The sequence below is a fragment of the Arvicola amphibius genome, chromosome 5 (assembly GCF_903992535.2).
Source record: "Arvicola amphibius chromosome 5, mArvAmp1.2, whole genome shotgun sequence".
In the NCBI taxonomy this organism is placed as follows: domain Eukaryota; kingdom Metazoa; phylum Chordata; class Mammalia; order Rodentia; family Cricetidae; genus Arvicola; species Arvicola amphibius.
In genome coordinates, this window is record NC_052051.1 from 106,060,718 (window position 1) to 106,074,441 (window position 13,724).

Below are 13,724 nucleotides of genomic sequence, written 5' to 3' on the forward strand. Positions count from 1 at the left end.
GCCTATGCTAGAGAGGATGTGGAGTAACAGGAACACTCTTCCATTGCTGGTGGGAATGCAAACTTGTGCAACACTTTGAAAATTAGTGTGGAGATTTCTCAGGAAATTGGGAATCAATCTACCTCAGGATCCAGCAATACCACTCTTGGGAATATACCCAAGAGATACCCATACTACAAAAGCATTTGTTCAACTATACTCATAGCAGCATTATTTGCAATAGCCAGAACCTGGAAACAACCTAGATGCCTCTCAATGGAAGAATGGATAAAGAAAGTGTAGAATATATACACCTTAGAGTATTACTCAGTGGTAAAAAATAATGACATCTTGAATTTTGCATGCAAATGGATGGACATAGAAAACACTATCCTGAGTGAGATAACCCAGACCCAAAAAGATGAATATGGTATGTACTCACTCATTAGTGGACTCTAGACATAAACAAAGGACATTAAGCCTATAGTTTGCAAGCCTAGAGAAGCCAAATAACAAGGTGAACCCAAAGAAAAACATATATAGATCCTCCTGAAAATTGGAAGCAAACAAGATCGCTGGGCAAAAGTTGGGAGCATGGGGATGGGGTAGAGGTGGGGGTGGGGATGGGAGAAAGGGAGAGGGGGAGAGAGAAGGGAGAAAGGAAAGACTGGAGAAAGCTTGGGGGAGTGGGAGGGTGGAGATGGAGGAAGAGTGGATATAGGAGCAGGGAAGAAGATATCTACATTAAGGGAGCCATTTTAGGGCTGGCAAGAGACTGGGCTCTAGAGGGGATCCCAGGTATCCATGGGGATGTCCCCAGCTAGGTCCTTGGGCAGCAAAGGAGTGGGTGCCTGAACTGGCCTTGCCCCACTATCACACTGATGATTATCTTGAATATCACCATAGAATCTTCACCAGAGACAGATGGTGATAGAGACAGAGACCCTCATCAGAGCAACAGACTGAGCTCCTAAGGTCCAGTTGAAGGGCAGAAAGAGGGAGAAGATTTATTTCTTCTTTAATGATCTTCACAAAGGTGGTTTTAAGGTCTTTTTCTTGTACTTTGGTTGTGTTGAAATATTGAGGGCTTGCTGTATTATGGTAGCTGGGCTCTGAGGTGCCATATTGTCGTGATTCTTGTTGATTGTGTTCTTGTGCTGGCACCTAAGCACCTGGATTTGGGAAGACTACAGGTCTAAGTATGGATTTCTGAGTTTCTTTTTTGGATGGGTGTTTCGTTCCTTGGTTTTTGTTTCCCTTTTGGTCCTGTAGTCTTTATGGCCTGGGTTTCTGGCAGCCATTATATCCCCAGGTCCATGAGGGAATCTCTGTTTGAATTTGGGGCTAGACTTCTAGAGGCTAGCTTGTGCTTTGGTCCAAGAGGGTGCATCTCTGTCCAAGTTGGGGGGGTGGGACATGGCGATAAAGAGAGAAATGGGGATTGGATATTGTGTCAGGGAGTACTGAGAGGGTGGAGGAGGTCTTCAGGTCGGCCACCTATCTGAAGTTCTGGTGGCTGGTTAGTCCTCTGGTCCAGTAGTGAGTCTCTGCCTGAGTTCATCTATCTGTTTGTCTGGCTGGTGTGACTTACACCTGTTCTTCTGACTGACATGGTCTGCAGCTGTAGTTCATACTGAAATGGTCTGCACCTGATCCATCAATATCTGTGTAGAGAAGAGCAGTGAAATGGGAAGGAATGTCTGCAGCTTGGGTCTTTTAGAAACAAACCAAAGGCTTGAGAGGGTTCCAAGAACAGGTGGGTCTCTTAACTGTTTTCCTAACAGGCAGGACCCTCATGTGAGCAGTGGATATCTGCCTGTCTGAAATGTTTTTTACAAATAAAATTTATTAACAAATAGTCATGTTCATCATTTTCATAGTGTTTACTATGTCTGCTATTTCTTTTAAGTTTCAGTGAAAGAATTCAGTAACTGAAACAGAAAACATTATAACTTTCAAGTCTGAAAAAAATTTATTTTGTGAAGATTATTCATCAAATCCTGGCTTATCCTATCAAAACACTATGGTTTGTTTTCAATAAAATTATTTCTTTGAGGGCATACATGTGATACTCTTTATCACAGAATTTCTGTGTGGCCAATCAACTCTATGGTAGTTTTTATTTTACTTCTTTGATATTATTTTGGTATGGATTCTGATAGAGTTCTGGTCTCACAACTCTTCTCATGGCTGTAATGATAACCAAAACTAATGTATAGAAGGAAGCATTTACTTGGATCACAGGTTGAGGGTACACTCTATCCTGAAAGAGAAATCAAGACAGCAGGAATGGAAAGTAGCTGATCACTTTGGGTCTTTAGCTACGAAGTAAGGAGTGATGGATGCTGGTTTTCAATTTGTTTTCTCTTCTTCTCACTCAGTCCAGAACTCTGATCTACAGAATTATGTTGCTTATAGTGAGTGGTTCTTTTCTTCTCAATAATACTAACCTAGACAATTCCTATAGATTTGTCTCCACTCTTGTGGACTGTTGATTCTGCCAAGTAGACAATACTTACTCTTCACAGTTACTATATTGTACTTGTTTCCCATATCATATTAAAAAGTGTCAATTTTCAATTAAAGTGAACATTAGCTGACAAGATTACCTTTCTTCTTGGGAAGCTTCACATAAGTTAGCAGGTCTTGGTAGGTACTCAGTATCAGAAAGGAAAAACCCAGAGATATGTGAATGAAGTCAGCAGGTGGATTCCTCCTGGATGTACAATGATTTCCCAAGAATACAACAAAGGGCACAAGATGAGATGACTGTTGGTACCTCAATCTCAGAGTCATCTTCTGTTATTGCCTATTGCAGAGAACCGTGTCTATTGAGCCAAGCAGATATCATATGTGTCCTGTAAATGAAGTTCTGAAGTCTAACTCTTTTGTCACTGGCCATGCCTTTTTGACACTAGATACATTGAGATATTCCTGACTCCCTGTTGCTGCGTTGTGCTGTGCCATGTGGTCCACAGACCCACTTGTCCCATCAACCTGGTGTTTCTCAACTTGGTGAAGTGTGACAATGGATGTGGGCTATAAAGCAAAAAGAAAAAAAAAAGAAAAGAAAACAAAAGTAAATAATCAGGAAACAGAAATTGGGGCCAAGATTGCAAATTTATCACTTATTATCAGTTGATTGAGACTCTTACTTCTTATCAGACAACATTGAAGCTTTGCTTTCTCAACTTTGAAACTCAGAGATTGTAACCACATTGATGTACAGCTTAGTCTTTTAGGAACAGGATTTTGCTTTTCAAAAAGCTCTTTTTTTTTCACAGCCTCTCAAGCCCAGAGCAGATTGAGCCTAGTCCTGCTGCTTGGGTCAGAGCTGCACAGATCACAGAGGCTGGCCTCCTGCCACTCCAGCTGTGCTCTCTGAAAGCTCTGCAGAGCCCAGTCCTCACAACTACAGGACAGCACAAGGCCTGAGGTTCTTTTAAGTTCAAAAAAATCTTAGTTTTCCTATCATTATACAAAACATTTAATTCTAAATAGATGCTACCTTAAAAATCTTCATTTCAGTAGATCTCTTAAACTTATCATTAAAGGGAATAATGTTAAAAATGATGGAATAATTAAGGCTACAGTATCTAAAAAAAATGAGTTGTTCCCAAAAGCAGGTTTTAAAAGTTCTAAGTAATTTTTCAGCGTTTACAGGGAAGATCTACAGATACTTCTGGAAAGAAAAGCTGGTCTGCAGAACCCACCAGACACAATGAATGGTAATTTCCACTGCCAGATACAGATACTGGGTTATCAACATTTTTTAAATCACTCTGCACACTTATAATGCACACAATAATGGGATGACTTTATTGTCTGTCTTTTTGGGAGAGTGTTAGAACATGATGCTGAGAAGTCATTGTTTCTTAATTAATAAAATACTTACCAACAGCAAAATGCCAAGGCAACTATATGTCACATGGGAAAGCCAACTTCCTTAAATTTAAACTAATTGTAATTTAGAAAGTATTTTAAAACAAACAAAGAAAGAAAGAATGGAAAAGAATTAAACTAAGGCATGGCTAAGACAATTCTTATGTATACTAAAGCAAAGCACCACCCTGACTACTGGCTAAGTTTTCTTATTATCAAACCAACCCACTGAGTTCTCAAATATAATTAAAGTCAATCTGTTAAACTGAGGAAAACTAAGCTGTAAAATTAAAAGAGTAGGAAACACTTAATAAGGTTAAGCCTATGTGTATTACGAAAATAATGTTACAGCAGGAGGATTGAAAGAAATATGAAGAGCCTGTATTTCAGAATGACAGGGGTGTGGTGCTTCTCTTGATTGTTGTCTGCTTTGACTTTCAAATTTTATTTTCATTACCACTATTTGTCCATCCTTCGGAGCTGTGTCTCACAAGTCATTCTGCCTTGTATAGGAAAGAAAGACCAGATACAGGATGACATACCCTGTGGTGTACTTTCCCATGGCTCTAACCTCTGTGAAAAAAAGTAGAAGCTTCACTTTTGGTAAATAGTTCAAGAGTCAAGCCCCTATAGCAGTGCTACCTAGGGACAAGATACATTGTCTTGCCTCTACCATTTTATATTGTATAACTAAAGGGAGACAAAACATTGCAGTGCACAGAAAGAATCATAGGACACACACTCACACACATGAGGTTGGGGAGACAATACCTATATTTCACTAATGTACAGCTTTTCCAAACTCATTGTAACTCGAGAAAGGTGCCTCATGAAAGTGAGATCCTCAACACTTGGGTATGAACTAGGTATTCTTCCACAGTTCTCATGAACCTCACGCTTCTTTTATCTGTTAAATAGCACAGTACTCTCTATAAGCATGGCTGTTCCCTGATGGATATTCACATGTGAGATAAGTCTTCACATGATCACAAGACAGAGAACAGAAGGCATGGTGTGAATTGTGGACCATTGGGTCTGTCTTACTCATAGGCTTTCTTGTCTTTCGAGACTTACCTGTTGATGTGATCAGAAATTAGGGGAGACTGGAGGAGAAGTGAATTGCATGCTCTTTTGATTTCTTTCAAGAACTACTATTTTCTTCATGTATTAAGCAGGCCCTGAATAGTTTTTCCATTACAATCACAGGAACAGCTAAGTGGTGCATTGATGTCAGCTCTGTGTAGTCCAGGAATCTAGATGCCAAGTCTCAAAGATTCTGATGCTAAGGTCACAGAAGAGTATTTATTTACTTCCTTTATTTGTTCTTAGGTGGGGCTTTCCAGTGTCTCATGTTGTAAAACATATGTACTGAACAGGCGTTTTTTCACAGGGTTAATGATATGGAGTGCCGCTACAGTCAAGCAAAAGACAGTTGTGGAATATTAGTTAAGGATGTGTTACATTCATTTGTGCTGTGGAATATTTGTTTAATGTTGCAAAGATGTGTTCCTTTCTTTTATATTTTACATTTGTTTAATTCTGTAAGGCTGTGTAACTTTGCCTGTCCAAAACACCTGATTGCTTTAATAAAGAGCTGAACGGCCAATAGGAAGGCAGGAGAGAGAAATAGAAGGGGCTGGGGGACAGAGAGAATAAATAGAAGGAGAAATCTAGGCACAAAAAGAGCGATGAGCGAGAAAAGGAGAAGAGGGAGAGTCCAGGGGTTAGCCACCCAGCCACGCAGCCAGTCACAGAGTAAGAAGGAAAGAAAGATATATAGAATAAAGAAAGGTAAGTCTCAGAGGCAAAATATAGTTAAAGAGAGACAGGATAATTTAAGTTAGAAAAGATGTCTAGAAACAAGAGGAGCTAATGCCTGACATTGATAAATCAGTATAAGTCTCTGTGTATTTACTTAACGAACTGGGTAGCTGACCACTAAAGAGCAAAGAAAAAACAGCAGCAGCAGCAACAGCAACCACCAACAGTTAGTGGTTATCTTGGACCCAAACAGCTTTGGACAGTCGTCTTTTAACCATGAATGTCCTCGCTTGAGTTCCAGCTGTAATTTCATCTCTGTCGTATTAGTTCTAGGCAGCTTTCCTTTCCTCCCTGTTACTAAACTGACTGCAGCACACTTTACAGATTTTTAAAAACACATCCTAAAGAAATGGTGTAATTTTCTAACCACCACCAAAAACAAAAAATGTCTTTCCCAATATTTTTAAAAGGTGAAAGGAAATAGCCCACCATTATGGAAGGGGCCCTCCATAAGGTTTCAGGGTTATCTGCTTCACAGAGCATGCAGCCCTTGTGTAGAGGCTCTCCTACTGTTCCTCTCATGCAAGAGATTTATTCACACTGTAAACTGATAGAGTCTCATCTTTCCTCTGCATATATAATCTCCATCAACAGATTCGGGATTAGTTTCCACTCTCCAACACTTCATTTTCCACAAGTACTTGGACAGAATCTGGCTATTTGCTTTTTGTATGAAACACATTTCATATGGAAATCAAGTCTATCTACATCAGAGTGGACATTGATTAGGTACAAGAGATGATAATCAAAATGACTTTAAACACTGCAGAACAGACAATATCCTTGTTGATGTGCTAAGGATTCTAGAGAGAGCCACACTCAATAGGCTGAAAATATATATCAAGCTGGGTGGGGCCATCCACCCTTTAGGTTTTGGTCAGCGACAACAGCCCTGGAATACCATCACTGGAAATAGGTCAGCATCTAAGGGCACCAGTGAATTATTTTTATTTATTTGTTTCGGTTCTTGGAAAGCTGTGAGGAATGGGAGTGGCAATAAATGTTCTTTTTCCTTTTCCATACACCTTTTTAGGCTGTTTCATCAGCAAGTTTTAAAAAGTGCCTTCTCTGTGAATGGCCCCTTTCTGCTGAGCCAGCCAAAGTGCTTTCCATACATTATCTCTTGTTTGTCCTCACCTATTCCTCAGAGTTTGAAAGATGTCAAAGCATTGTCCTTCTTAAATAATTTTTTAACTTGAAGGGGAAACTTGGATTATTAGGTTGAAAGAATAGACAAGTGGTATTTTTCAGTCATAATATGTAGAGGTAGAATCTCCTTATAGCAAAGCGAGAATGGAAAGGGAATAGAACAAGAGAGGGAGGGGGAGAGGGGGCGATAGGGAGATAGATAGAGACAGAAAGAAAAAGAAAGCACTGGTTTAGAATGCTGGAAGGCTATTTCTCAAGTTTGCACCCATTTTGGCTGTGAAGTTGACTAACCTTTCTGACCTGTGAGCACAAAAGTCACAGTTCTTTTACATGTCATATTAGCATGCTGTGAAGAGAGTTTCAGAAAAAGTCACCTCTAGGTTGATTAGAACTTCCTGATTGTGGAGTATTGGGGTACTACAGATATGGAGCCAAGTTATCTGTGACTGTTCCCCTCAATCTTGTGATCCTTATGCTGCTCCCTTTGCCTCTGCCTCACATCATACATTTCACTACAACTGACTAGTTTCTGCTGTCTCATTCATTATCCTTCTCAGTGTCAGACATAATGACCTTGTGATTTTCTGGCTAAGTATGTCATCATTAGCATCCAATCCCTAAACCAACAAATCCCTTCTTTGCTGTAGATTGTTACAGGGTCACATTTGCTTTATCTCTCTCTCTCTCTCTCTCTCTCTCTCTCTCTCTATATATATATATATATATATATATACATATATGTATGTGTGTGTGTCTTGTTTCTCTTTCTATCTGTCTGTCTTTCTCTCTCTTTCTCTGTCTTTTTTGCTCTCTCCCTTTTGAAGTCAAAGCTTTGCTTTGCAGCAACAATGTTGAGTGTTTGGAATTCAGTGAAACTAGAAAGGCCCCCCTAAGCACAGTCTCCCTACATCCTCTGCTTCCCAATTTGACCTTACATGAAGTTAGAGAAACTAGAATCACCCTGTATCAAAGATGGTTCAAGACACTAAACATGAGCGTTCCCCTGGGCCAGTAATAAAACTAAGAACATCACTCCTACCTTTCCCTTCCCTGCCACACAAAGGCTGCTTATAAAGACATTAGCTACCATGGCTTGTGCTTGGTCTTCTGAAGCCTTAAGATCATCGCTTAAGAAGAAAGACTGTCACGCAGAGACTGATGGCCTTTCACACACAAGTCATTATCAGTGTATAGTTACATTTCTATCTGCTTGTCCCTTCCTCGCTGATGCTGAACAAACTTAGGGTTCTACTTCAGTCTCTGGGTCTTCATCCTGAAGGTTCTTGATAATAAATACTTTGAACATTAAAAAATTATTGTATATGTGCATGCATACATATGCCAAGGTGCAAAAGTGGATATGAGGAGACAATTGGTGAGGATCAGATCTGTTCTCTACCAGGTCTATCCTGGGCATCAAACTCAGGTTTTCAGCCTTGACAACAGATGTCTTTACACATTGAGCCATCCCATCAGCCCTCAGATGAAGTGGTGATTAAGTAAATACATTGTTCTTCTCACTTACCAATCTGTCTGTTCTATTAGTGTCAAGCATGAGCTTTATGACAAAAGAATAAAATATTTCATGTTCAATGAGCCTGAATTTCACTTTCTAAAATCCATTTTCACTCAATGACTCACTTTCTCTCTTCTCCCTCAGTGGATTTACACACACACACACACACACACACACACACACACACACACACACACACACACAAACACACTGGACATAAACATGTTGACATTTCTGCCTTCATAGTTTTTAATTTCATGTGTTTAGGTATTAGTACTAAATTCCTTTCTTCTTCTTCCTCCTCCTCTTCTTATTCTTCTTTTACTGTCTTTCTTGAAAACTTTTTTTTTCACTATGGGAGATACTGAGACTTTTACAGCTACTTAATCCTCCCATTGAATTGCTTAGGTAATGTTTAATGTGTTTCAAAATTGTGGTTTTCATTGTACAGCAGTGGTTATTTATCTTCCTAATGCTGCAAACCTTTAATACAGTTCCTCATGTTGTGGTAACTCCTAACCATAAAATTTCTTTTGTTGCTACTTCATAGCTGTAATTTTGCTACTGTTATGAATAATGATGCAAATATCTGTGTTTTTTGATTTTCTTTGGGGCTTGTGACCAACAGGATGAGAACCATTGGTATGAGGCTAGATTATCAACTTCCCCTTCTCAGGCCTGAGTCAGTAAATCTCTGTGTGCTGGATCTTCATGCAGGTCTTACCAGAAGAGATTGTCCAGTTTTCTTTGCAATAATGGCAAATACAGTAACTACTACTGTGAGAATATTTTCATCATGCAGCTTCTGAAAAAGTATTTCAAGTGTGTAAGATTTAATATTTAAGAAAGATAAAATTTAAATTCAATGTTATTCAATTAGCTTAAAATTTTAAATTTGAAAAGCACATTTTATAATCACATATTTTAAAATTTGAATTTTCTAATACCTTAAAATTAAAAATATTTAATAGAATTATGATGTATATGTTTTTACTTTATTTTACTTTATTATTAAAGCATAACTTAATGTAGATTATAATAATTAGAAAAATAGTTGTTAAGATAATTGTCTATTTGAATAGCAGGAGAATAAAAATCTAAAGAAAATGTTTACTCTTGAAATATTTTTAAAATAATACAAAGCTCTGAATGCAATAATAATTATCCCAAATAACCCAAGTGAAAAGCTAAAGCCTTAATTAAGAAAAGATTTTATGTGCTTTATTACTGCACTCTGGGTTGTTTAATGAAGATTTATTGGTTTTGAGGCTTCTTTTTTGCTATTTCTTAAAACTGTTTATCCTAATTTTCTTTGGTATTCAGTGCAACTGGATCTTATCATTAATCTAAATTGGAATTATTATAAAATTTTTGGAATGATGATTAAAATCATCAGCACCTTACATGCTGGTTTGATGGATTCTCTGCTGGATTACTTCATTTCCTAATTTCCCAGTTCTCAACATCTGTCAAACTAAATTTACTACCAAATGGCCAAACCCCAAACAACAAAATGAGAAACAGCAGCTGCACCACAAGGACCCAAGAGGACCCAAGATTGTTCAGTCCCTTTTTTATCCATAGCGATAGGAGAATCACATTGATAATTTGTTTAACCTTATTTATTCCTTAGCAATTTCATCATTTACTACAAGGTTTTTCGATGAACATTACCTCACCCCTTATCTTCCTTTATCTCTTTCTTCTCCCACTAAATCCCCTTTTCTTCCCAACTCTTCCTCCTATGTTGATCATGGAGTTGGTCTCTCTCTTTCTAAAGTGTCTTGTCTTTTGTGCAAACTGTTCTTATCTGGCTTAGAGATTTGATGCTATTGGTGGTGTGTGTATGTGTGTGTGTGTGTGTGTGTATGTATGTATGTGTGTGTGTTTTCCTTCTTTGCAGTTATTAAAGAGACAGGTGCTTTGTGACCGAGGATGAGGCCCAGAAGGAACATGATAACAAACAAGTATGTTGTAAAAGGTGTCTTCTGCCTCTATCACATTGTTGACAAAGCACCACAGTTACAGCAAAGAATGAACACTGTCATTTCTGTCTAACAGTCTCATGCCCTGTCACTATACAGCATTCATCAAATTTGAGGGCAACAGTTCCCTGCTTTCACACAGACACACTGGGTGTCTGACTCCTCTGCCTCTCTTCTTCCTCTGTATATTTGGACCTCTTATTGCCTTTTCATTTGCAGGATGCAAATTTGTGTTATACTTTAGGTAAAAATTTAACCATAGCACTGTATAAAGATCTTCCCCAATGATACTCCCTAAATTAATCAGATACCAGTCTACTTATATCTCTTATATCACCATGGCTATTCCTTAATTGATATCCACATGGGCTAAACATTGCCTATCAGAAACATTGGGGCCAGAAGTATTTAAGCTTCATGTAATTTCACCCCATATTTTAAACATTTGCATATATAAGTTGAGATTAGCTCTTAAGACACCATATAAAGTGTGTCTTTATTTTACATAAGCTTTTTGAACCCAGAAATGTGGATGCCTTTTCATTCATCTCCTCATTGAAAAAATATTTACTGAGCATGTATTCTATGTTGGACATTATTTCATTGTTTAAGACTGGAGAATGTCAGCATACAAAAGACCAGTGTTATACTCTCACGAATATTGTAATCTAGCAATGCAGACAAATAGAAACATATGTAAGCAACAATATAATACAGCCATGGCTGCTATGCAAAGGAGTAACGCTGGAGGAGAGAAGCAGTTGGCACAGGGGGTCAGTCTGCTCTGCATGTTGAAAGATGGTTGGGAGGAACCTGTGTTTACATAAATTTCTGAAAGAAATACAGTTACATCAACCGAGACTTCAACAGGAAATTTCTCCACATTTTAAACAGCTATTATTGAGAAGCATCATAGGAACTACATTGACTATACATACAGCCTCGGGTAGCCCTTATTCTTTCTATGTAACTGAACGTGTGGTCTTGAACTTTTGAATCTTTTGCCTCCAACTCCCTACTTACGGACCACCACACCTGGATTATGCAAGACTGGGGTAGAACTCAGAGCCTTCTGCATACTAGGAAGACATAGTAACAACTAAGTTGCATACCCATCCCTTGTCTGAGCATACCTTATGGGGAGGTACATGTTGGGAGGAAGGAGAAGACCAATATATAAAATACATGATATATATCAGAACTGGCACTGCATCTGGGAGATGGCTCTGTGCTTAAGAGTGCTAGAGTTGCAAGAACTTTAGTTTAAATCACTAGCATCTCTATAAAAGCCAGGGCACATATTCCCATAAAGCTTTCCCTGAGATACAGAACACAGCTGGATCCCTAGGTGAAAGCGATTAGCTTTGGGTTCAGAAGGACTCTGTCTCAAAGCACTAAAATGGAGAGTAACAGAGGAGGTAAAATCTTGTTCCATCATCTATATGTGTGCATCTGGCCTTATGCACCTGCACAATAAAAAGCATGCATCACACACAGCACATGCACACATAAATAAGCACATATAGATATAAACTGTGAGTATTTCTCTGGAACTGGACAATATGAATCAGCGTTAGGATAGGTGGTTGGGATACAGATCCATTTTGAAGTTGCAGCATACAAACTCAATAGAGAGAGAGAGAGAATGAGGGAGGTGTGGAGTTCTGAACAGCTCCAGAATTGGCATCTCATGCCTTTGAAGGATAGGTTATGATTTGTACTGATGAAGCCAATGGGAAGTTCAGGGTTGTGGTATAGAGGATGCCTGGTAATTCATTTGGGATAGGCTGAATTAAAAAAAAAAACCTATGAAACATCTCAGCACAAGTATCAATTATGCATTTGATATAGAAAATGAAATCTATCCACCCATCTTAATAAATAATTATTCATTATATATATATATATTACTTCAGAAAAAAAGTATGATACATGTTCTAAAGACACAGCTCTGTCATTTAAGAATTTTCAATATAAAGAGAAAAAAAAAACAAAATTATTTTTGCCCAAAATGGTAGTACAGGAAAGAAATATTTTCTTAGCTCTTTTCCTATTCCAGAGACAGGTTCATGGCTGAAACCACTGCAACAAAGGAGATTAAAGGAAATAACGCTGCTTGGGTTTTTGTTTGTTTGTTTGTTTGTTTTTGGCTTTTTGAGACAATTTTATGGTACAGAAATATTTTTCCCTTTCCCTCTTGAGCGATAGCGTTACTCAGGCCACCTTCTATGTTTACTCATTGAAATATTTCTTAACATGGGTCTTTTATGAATTGAGAATGTTTGTAATCAAATGAAAATCTGCAGACAGAATTTGTGCGCTCTGTAGACAAATTGCTGGATTGGTGACAATTTTGATCCAGAAGCAAAGTTTTTTGGCAGCAGATTACTTGTTCACACTACTCTCTACATCCTTGGATAACATTTCTTCCCTCTGGGAACAAGGCAAGAGCACTGTCCTCTGTCTCCCTCTGCCCGGAGGCACCAGGGAAGAAAGGTGGGGTAGAGTCACAGAAAGAACTTGCTAAATTACGGTCTATTTCAGATAAGTCTGATTCTTATGGGCTCCTTGGGGAGGCAGTTCTTTTCTTCTCAATTTTCAACTTTTTCAGGTTCAGTTCCTGTGTCCCTTTAATGGCATGAAGTTTTTCCTGATGACCACTGAACAATACATTTTGGGTTAGTAGAGAAAGAATTACTTGCTTGGTGTTAGTAGAGAAAGAATTACTGCAGAGTTGATTTTTCTGTTTCAGATTTGAAATTTGTGTCACAGTTAATGAAATCAACCATAGGATTTAGGGTATATTTTGCTAATTTTGAGACACTGTTCAAATTGTTTTATCTATGAGATTTGAAGAAGGCAATAGTAAAAGTTCATGGAAGATTTTTGAAACTCTATACATTGGTAACTAACATTAACAAAATAGATTTTTTTTGCACCACTGTATTTAGATGCCTACTTGCACCCTTATCATATTTATAGATTCAGTATTATTGGAATTGGTTAATCATTCATTGATGCCATTTCAGAAGAAAAAATCATAATAAATAGAAGGAGTTGGGCCGCCATAGAGTGACACACGTAATTTTTCTCATTACTGTTTCCTAAGCCATATAGCATACACTTGTGAGCATCACTAATGAAGTAAATTCAGATTTTTGACATACATAGGAAGATAATAGGGATTATGTGCAGACAGTCATTGGTTTACATAAGGGGTTACAACATCCATTTCTACCTATTATCTGTTGATGCTCTGAAGTCAAATCTTTATAGATATCAAGGAAGACCAATTTCTTTTTATTTCTTCTTCTCCTCCTCTTCTTCCTTTTCTTCTTTCTTTAAAGTAGGCCAATACAATGCCTCTCTGTCTGTAGTTTTAAAGCTAAGAA